The sequence below is a fragment of the Nannospalax galili genome, unplaced genomic scaffold (assembly GCF_000622305.1).
Source record: "Nannospalax galili isolate Female #2095 unplaced genomic scaffold, S.galili_v1.0 scaffold292, whole genome shotgun sequence".
In the NCBI taxonomy this organism is placed as follows: domain Eukaryota; kingdom Metazoa; phylum Chordata; class Mammalia; order Rodentia; family Spalacidae; genus Nannospalax; species Nannospalax galili.
This window is the reverse complement of record NW_008332663.1, coordinates 2630932-2639753: the sequence shown is the minus strand read 5'-3', so window position 1 is coordinate 2639753 and position 8822 is coordinate 2630932.

The following is an 8822-nucleotide window of genomic DNA, read 5'->3' as shown; positions in this document are numbered from 1 at the left end:
GGAATTTTGAAACTCTAGTTGACAAATGAAGAATCTATCTCCATGGAAACCTATTGAAACAGAATCACATGATCATCAGAAGAATGTCTTAACACCCTCTGCATTCATTTACATTTCCAAATTCTCTAAATCTAGGGTTCATTGGAGAAAAGAATGACATTGTTGGTGACTAAAGAAATTTTCACTGGGAAATAAATCTCATGTTGAACTTTGGAAACTAGAATAGTCATTCCCTCAATGGCCACTGAAGCTGACTGTGCTTAACTGTATATATTCAAGGAGATAGACCTTTCCTGATTTGCTAAATATGTAGGTAAATCTTTAAGTAGGAGATTTGTGGGATATGTAAGATAACACATACCAAAGTGTGGAAATTGTATTCAGTTTTATCCATGAAAAAGTGGCTCAAAATGTCTGAAGTCTCAGAGGTAAGAATGTTTATGTCTCTTAATGTAAGGAGGGAGAAATTTTATTTACAGGGCAGCATTTGAGCAAAATATTCCTTTTGCACATATCTATTGTAATATCTGAAACATATAAAGCACTCAAATATGCCTTTATGGAACTCTCCTCACCTGGTGAGTAGATGATCTGGTGTATTTGTATTGATCTAGTTGTTAGTTATATCTTTGATTATTTTTTATTCCATGCTTATCCATCAAATGTGAAATTTTTCTTCTGCATGCTATCTACTTATGGACTCCAAAAGCTTGAACATCAAAGTTTTCTGGTTTCTTAAATTGTGGTCCAGAATACGCAGTGTTCATTAACACTAACTATTGAATGCCAATTCAATATTAATCACTTTTCTCCCTTGGTTCTTTTTGGCAGTATCTCAATTTTGTGTAATCTTTTTCACACATTTCCATATGGAACATCTTAACTTCTTAAAGATAATTTAATTATCTTTCTGATAGGTTGATCAAAGAATAGCTGTATTAGCAAATCCAAGCAGTTTAATGTGATATGGGAAAGGAGAAGAGTGATTGCAAAAGAAAAAAGTCTTTCCATTGTAAAAGACAAATACAAAAATAGGCTTCATTCCTCAGCTCTACAAGGACATGCACCACTGGGAAAAGATGCATGCAAATCAACTTCTAAGACAACTGCATAGAGTGCAAAGTCACTGATTATGGATCACAGAGAAAACACAGAGACAACTCATGTCCATGGTGATATGGTGATATTTTAGGGACTACATCACCCCCTCAGAAATTGGTGAAAGAATGATGTCTGCTTTAAACTTAAATTGTTTTGATCTGGTGGTTTACCAAATGGCTGATGGCTACATTGGCTGCTTAAAATTGTTCACTTTGGTGTATGTGTTTTGTTTCTGTGAGTTGCTTACAGTTTTGATGAGATATATGTAATAACATACGACATTAATGAGTTCTTAGCATACATTGATTGGTGTATTGATCACCTGTAAATACAGACTAGCGATTGATTAACTTGACTCCCACACCTTTACTTCAGTCATCTATCATCAAATGATCAAATTTATGTTTTTCGAAGGCCGTGGTGACTCATGCCTATAATACCAATGTTTGGGAGGCAGAGGAAGGAGGATTTCTATGGATTTGTGGCTATTGCAAAGTACAAAGTAAGAAAATGTTTCAAAAATGCATGCCTTTAAATGTGTCATGGGTCAGTAAATGCTCTAAATAATCCTCCTAATCCATAGTATGTGCCTTTAAGAGAAGAATATGCATATAATCTGTCTATGACCTTCCACCTGCTTTTCTTCCTAGTCCAGCTCCGTCAAGACGTTGTGTTGGGAAGAAGATAAAAGAAAAGCAATGCAAGCACTTTGATACTCTACTTGCATGAATGCCCTGATTGTCATTGTTTTGCTGGAGGATCCTGTCCAAATACTAGTGAGAAGTATTGAAACTTTGGATACCAAATGGGATGTTTTCCCGCCTTCTGCTTTTCCACTGAGTGTCATGTGATATCTCCTCAATCTTCCTCACAGAAGTCAAAGATACTGAATACTGGAGTGCTTCATCCTATATGCAGCCCTTTCAACCTGGGCAGTAAGTTGTTCATGTATTCCACATCACCAGGAGTGTCTGTCTCTAGTGCTTTCTGGTCCCTGTGTATGCTCAGTATTGATGCCTTACATCTCTTTCTTCTCAGGTCCATAACTCAGCCTGCTACTTTGTCATAATAAAAGGAAGAATTTCTCTACATTTAAACTTCTACCTCAGAAAAACTAAATTAGACATAGTGTTAATTACTTTAAGTTTGGGTCACACACTACCATCTGTGAGCACAGGACTTTCATGTTTATCTTTTGAAATCTTTTCATTATTAATTATTCGACTAAAATTCTAGTGTAAAATTGATAAGTATGGAAGTTTAAATTTAAGATTTTTTTAAATTTTAACAGATGAAAGAAGTGTCTACATCAGCAATGAAACAGTTTATACTTGTATTTATTTTTGTTTACTTATTGATAATGCACATATTTTCCAGTGTGTGAGGCTTATTCCCTGGCCTTTAAACTGTAGACATCACCTGTAGTCCAATATACCTTGTAAAATCTATTTGAAGGCAGGTTTGTGGGGCTTCCTGTCATTCGAATTGAAGAGGGGAAGACAAACATGTAACCTGATAACAAAATCTTGTTCCTTTATTCCCATGAGAAATTCTAAGAGCTGTCATTTTTATTAAAATATATCATTTTTTTTCTTTCTGTGATTCCTAGTACCTTGATTTTTTGTTTATATTGAGACATAAAACATGACTTTCCAAGCTTGAAAACAACTCAACCATGTGATTGCTGTAGCCATACAATGGTGGAGACAGACTGATTTTCTGTAGTTTCTATACAAAAAACACAGGGTAGGAATTTCTATTACAAACTGTGCAATGAAAAATGTAAAAAATCCTTTACCCAGTATTCTCCACAGTCAATTTTTTCTTCTGTTTCTTTCTCTCACTTCCTTCTTACATACTTTGATTTCTTTACAGGATGTTTTCCTGGGCATTCTTATGTAATTATTTTATTTAAATTCTTGTTGTTTTATTACAGAACAATTTATCTTACTCTTGATATTTATGAATAAGAAAAATATCAAGTGACTCTTTCAAGTAGTAGTATTCCACTTACCTTAGAAGGTCTTTAATATATTTCATAAAGATAGATATCCAGACAGATTGACCATCAGACAGATTTTTTTTTCTCAAAGATTACAATCTTGAGTTTGAGACACAAGAAGTAAAGTTATACAACTTTGTTGTTGAGAGTTAAAAAGAACGCCCTAAAACTAGGTGAATTAAAGAATAAGCTATATAATGCCAGTTGTATACGTATTCACATAATACATCATCTTTCATAACATTGATGGCAAATTTCCCACCTCCTTGCATTGACCTTGAGTACATAGAAGATGTGTATACTGGTCAAATTGTAGTCACTGCAACGAAAACAGATCTTAAAGAGCATGACATAACTCAGTATGAACACCAGGCTTGGAGTTATACCAGCGGAGAGATGTGTGAGAGAGCATGAACTCCTAATCATAAGCAGTACTGTGGCAAGCTGCTTTTGCAAAGGTTCTCTGGGCTATATCTCTTTTGACTTCCCACTTGGCCTTCTTCTCTGATTCTCCTAAGTTTCTTAACTTTTCACACATTTTCAGAATAACTCAAATTTTTCATTAACCTATTTCTCACAGTAGCTCCATGATTTCCTTAGTTATGATTCAATATGGTACACAAATTAAGCATTTAAGGGGATATCTATTTTCTATATCCTAATATGTATGTTATTTTAAGAAAATGCTTTACACAATTTATAAAGATTTCATTATTATTTAATCTAACATCTTTATGCCTACTGCTGTATGTTCTTTAGTTTTATAGATAATATAATTAGATTTTTAAAAGGAAAATAACTTAGTAAATCACAATAATGCAAGTCCCCAAAGGCACTTGTTAATGCAAGAAAACGCAACTATGAAGACAAAGAGAAATGTTAAGAATCTCTGAAACAAATTCAATAGAACTGGAAATGTTTTATCAGATAAAGTTTCCTGTGAAATAATTTGCTTCTTTCTCTTTGGGTGATATTAACTTTTAAAAATTAAGATACAAATTAAAAATACAAATGGACTTTTAAAAAGATATTCTACATGTCAGTCATGGTTCTATCTGTTGTTAATTTTCATTTACTGTAGTTACTTTGGACCCATAAATGAAGTAAATTACCCAAGAAAGAAATTTAAAAGAGGAAATGCAGGATTTAGAATTAACCAGGCCATGTTAAATATCCAGTTCCTATCTAAGGAACTTATCTAAATGCAAGCAAGTCGCTTCACTATTTCCACTTTAGCACAATAGGGATACCATATTACATCAGGAACAGTGATTGAGAATTTATTTAGCTTAAGAATTGACAGGTAGTAACTGAGCACAAATTATTTGAAAGACTTCCTCTCTAAAAAATTGTAGTTTCATTTTCATGTTGGAATCAAAGTAGATGGCAGTACTAACTGCATTAATTAATATATAAAAACATGGGTCATGTAGCATTAGGAAACACTTTACGTAGGTCATCATGTTTAAACCTTATAATAACACTGTAAAGTAAGACATTGATATTATCCCATTTCACAGATAAATCAATGACTTAGAGAAATGTACCAATAATAACATCACTGTTATGAAGAGATTCTGGAATAATATAGCTAGAAGAGACTGTTTTGAGACTGATACTTTTAATTTTATTATCAACTTATTTAATACTATGACCACATGAATGAATATATATTTATATTTGTATGTATCTATGAATATATATATATATTAACTTGTGTGCTTTTTTCTATTGCTCAAGGGGCTATTTTGAGTATGTTTTAGAAGCAAAAATTTATATATTGTATTATTATAAACATTTATGGAATGTCTGCTTCCATTAGTTTTCAAGTTCACATTTAAGTACTAACTAAAGAGGATTATTTTTAGAATTAAGACTATTAACTAAAGCTGTTGTGTGTATAACTGTATTATAGTGACATACGCATATGCAGTTGTATATGTAAATATATACATACTTATATAATATATATATATATATATCTGTATATGTGTGTGAGAAAGAAAAACTAAGCAGTATTTCATAGTTCTACAGAGAAACCTAAACCAATGTATACATAGGAGGCTGACAGACAACCAAAGCATGTCATTTCTCTATCAGTCTACAAAGAAAGGCAGATAGGATAGGGCACTAGTGTTGAAATCACAGATGTGAGTATTTCAATTTGAAAATCCAGGGAGGTTAAAAAATAGCAAATGGTTCTGGGGGATGGGGGATCCCTGGGAGGGAAGGTAGACTGCAATGCCATAAAGGGGGAAAGAGGAATAATAGAGACTTTGTGATTATGAAAATTTCCTTTCTAGAATTTTCCTCAATTTTTCCATATGAGGTTTATATATTAGTTTTGGGTTGAAAATCAAACTTCTCACCATTTGATATCAGGAGTATGTGGCATCTGTAGGACATCTTAAAGATAACAGGGTTAGTGTGTTTTTTTATATTTTTATGTATTTGTTTATGTTGTGTGTGTGTGTCTGTGTGTGTGATATGTGTATCCATGTGTGTATGTCCGTGTGTGTGTGTGTGTGTGGTGTGTGTATGTGAATAAGTGTGTATATGTGTATATGCGTTTGTGGGTTTTAATTATGCAGTTACTGTTTATAATTTCCATAATCCTTTCTTGGGGTATAAACAAAGTCCTTCAATTCACCCCATACTCAGGAAGTACTGAGTTCAATGTTGAGTTGATAAGGTAGTGATGTAGAACTATATCATTTAGAAAATTACTACATGAAAAAATTCCATCCCTACTACTTGTTGGTTTATTAAATCATTAGAAGAGTGTGTACAAATATACACTGTTATATGCTTCAGGTTAGAATCCAATCAATATTCAACTAGTTATTTTGGTCTTTTAATGTTTTAACTTTGAGCCCTGGGAAACCAACAGTATTTTTAATTTTCATTTTATCTGAAAGATAGAACCCTACACCCACCTATGGTATGATACTGCTGAAACCTTTAGCCTTCATAGTTTTTCTACTTGCTTTACCATTGAAATATATTATATATTTAAAAACTCACAGAACATTTCATATGCTAAATTTTTCGATATATGAAATTTAATTTGTCCAATTCTTTGTGGCACAGGAATAAAGTACCAAAGAAGTCTCTAAGGAATAGTTTCATTTTGTTAATGATAGTGATGAATGCTATGGAAACTAAAATTAGCAAAGAAAAGAAAGGCTAAAATATAGAACAGAGGACAGGAAGGAAGGAAGGAAGGGAGGGAGGGAATGAGGGAGGAAGGGAGGGAGGGAGGGAAGAAGATAACAGCATTTGCCTTCAAATAATGTGCAAACGTACAAATTTGGGAGGAAACGAGAGTACTTTCACAGCAAATTCAAGATAAGGTTAAGAGTTTAACAATTAGAGAACTAATATCATAGCCATTAGGAATTCCAGGAACATTAAGATGCATTGGACAACACATACTTTCTGCAATAAATACGGTGCTTTCAGACTTAATGATTAAAAATTGAGCTGATTACATAGAAATCATGTTGACACAGCTCAAAGATTTAATTTTAAGTTTACATGAACAGGAATCTATGACATAGCTTCACATTTTCTACTGTGGCGTGTCAGAGGAACCCTGATAGTGACTTTTATGTAACTCTTCTTTACCTTCCCTAGACTTTAATAGCAGAAAATCAAAGATATAATTATTCTACATAATTTAAACCTTCACAATCTGAGCACAACACTCTCTCAATGATTGCACAGGCAGGGTCGATATTACTTATCATATGTAACCAAAAAAACTTTACTTTGAAAAGAATGCACCTCACTTTTGCCTAAGTTGATTGGTTTGAAGAAGTCACATGGACAGGTCCCTCTAGAAGTGTTGAAATGGTCTGAAATGTGTCCAGGAAGAAAAGTGAAAAAAAGTATGAATGAACATAAAAGTAATAAAAGTATTCTCTATAAATGGGCGACCAGGATCATTTGGCTGCTTTCCAATCAGTGAACAAAGTAGAATTCCTGGAAACTCTGAGAAAACAAACAGGAAGTATTTTAGGAAATTCTAACAGAAATGAAGCAAAATATGTGATTTTAAATTTGACTTCCAAAATAACATTGTCAGAATGTCAATCAGTCTAAGTGGATGAAAGCTCTCATTCCTTCTCAGGTCATGGTAAACGCTATCAGAAGGAGGAAATCTTTTTTGAATCAATTTAATCAAGAGTGGTCAAGTAGCTGGGCATGGTGGCACAGGCCTTTACTTCCAGCACTTGGGAGGCAGAGAGGTACGTGGAGTTCAGAGATCCAGGAGAGCCCAGTCTACATGACCGGTTTCAGATCTGGGAGAGCCTGTCTAGAAAAAGACCAAAAAGACCAAAATGTATAGTCAAGTAGTCACTGATGTGTTCACCACCCTGAACTTTATTTCATTCTCTTTGAGATCTTGAATGTGGGGAAGCTGAAGGTACATTCCCAAGGTCACTCCCATGTATGGAGAATGAGGAGCATATGTGGGAGTAATGCTCTTTGTAAGAAAACCACAAATTCAGATATACCTTACAATCTATTTCAGGAAATTTTTATAATATTAGGTGATACAAGTCTCTAAGCTAACAATTTAAGTAATAGTAGACAAAATTTAAAATGTCAGCAAATGAAATAACAAATAATATACATAAGGAGAAATATATTTTAAGATCATATGCTTGAAAAAGGACAGAGTGGTCAGACTATTCCAAAACCATGCTTCAAATCCTTTTACTTAGCTATTGTTCTCTATTTTCAAAGATGGTTTGGATTATTGGTTACCTCTTATTCCTGTGTTCTTCCTTGATAGTAAGCACCTTATAACAATCAACAGTCATATTCAAATATCTAACAGTGAATAGGAGGCATTGCTATTGTAATACAGATACACAACTCCTTAAGTCCAATTTCCTGATTACTAAGTCTTTAGGTATTCGATAAATCATCATTCCCAATTTTTCATTGTTATTTCCTCTATTAATTTAAACTCAATATTTTATGTTAATTTGATGCAAAATTATACTGTCTTAAAGAAACAGCTATTTTAATTTCATTTTGAGAGATTAACACTTTAAAACAGAGATACTATTGTTTGTAGTAGTTTATATTAAAATTAAAATGCATTATTTTTCTTTAACAAATTTACGCAAGTATTGTCACCAGTATATTATTCAACAGGATTATTTCCATGCATTTTAAGTTTTACAAAGTTGTCTGACAAGCATATAATCCAGACCTATAATGTAGAATTCGTGTAGAAATGTAAGGAATATAGTTTATTCAAGAAGGCCAGAATAGAAAGGAAGACATAAATACACAGATAGTATGTCCGAATAATCTATGTGTCAAATGCTATGATTAAAGCATATTAAATGTGCCAAAGGAGAATACTTACTTTCTGCAGGAGTGTCTGCTGATGCATATTCAGTGACAGATTCTGTGGAAGGGGCCACAGTGCTCATTAAAACAAAATGAAGCACAGGGCTTGATGTTTCCATCCTTAGGGTGTGTCATACATCCATGCAATTGTCAACCAAATACATAGACATAAAGTGGCAAATGGAATAAGCTGCTTTCAGAGAATATTAAATTATTGATGAAATCTTAGGTTATTTATTGCATACCTTAAGGAAAATTTATTTCATTAAGAAAAAAGTTTATGTAATTTATTCAGTGGCATATTATTCAACATTTAAGAAGATGAAATTATAAAAATTGAAAACAATTG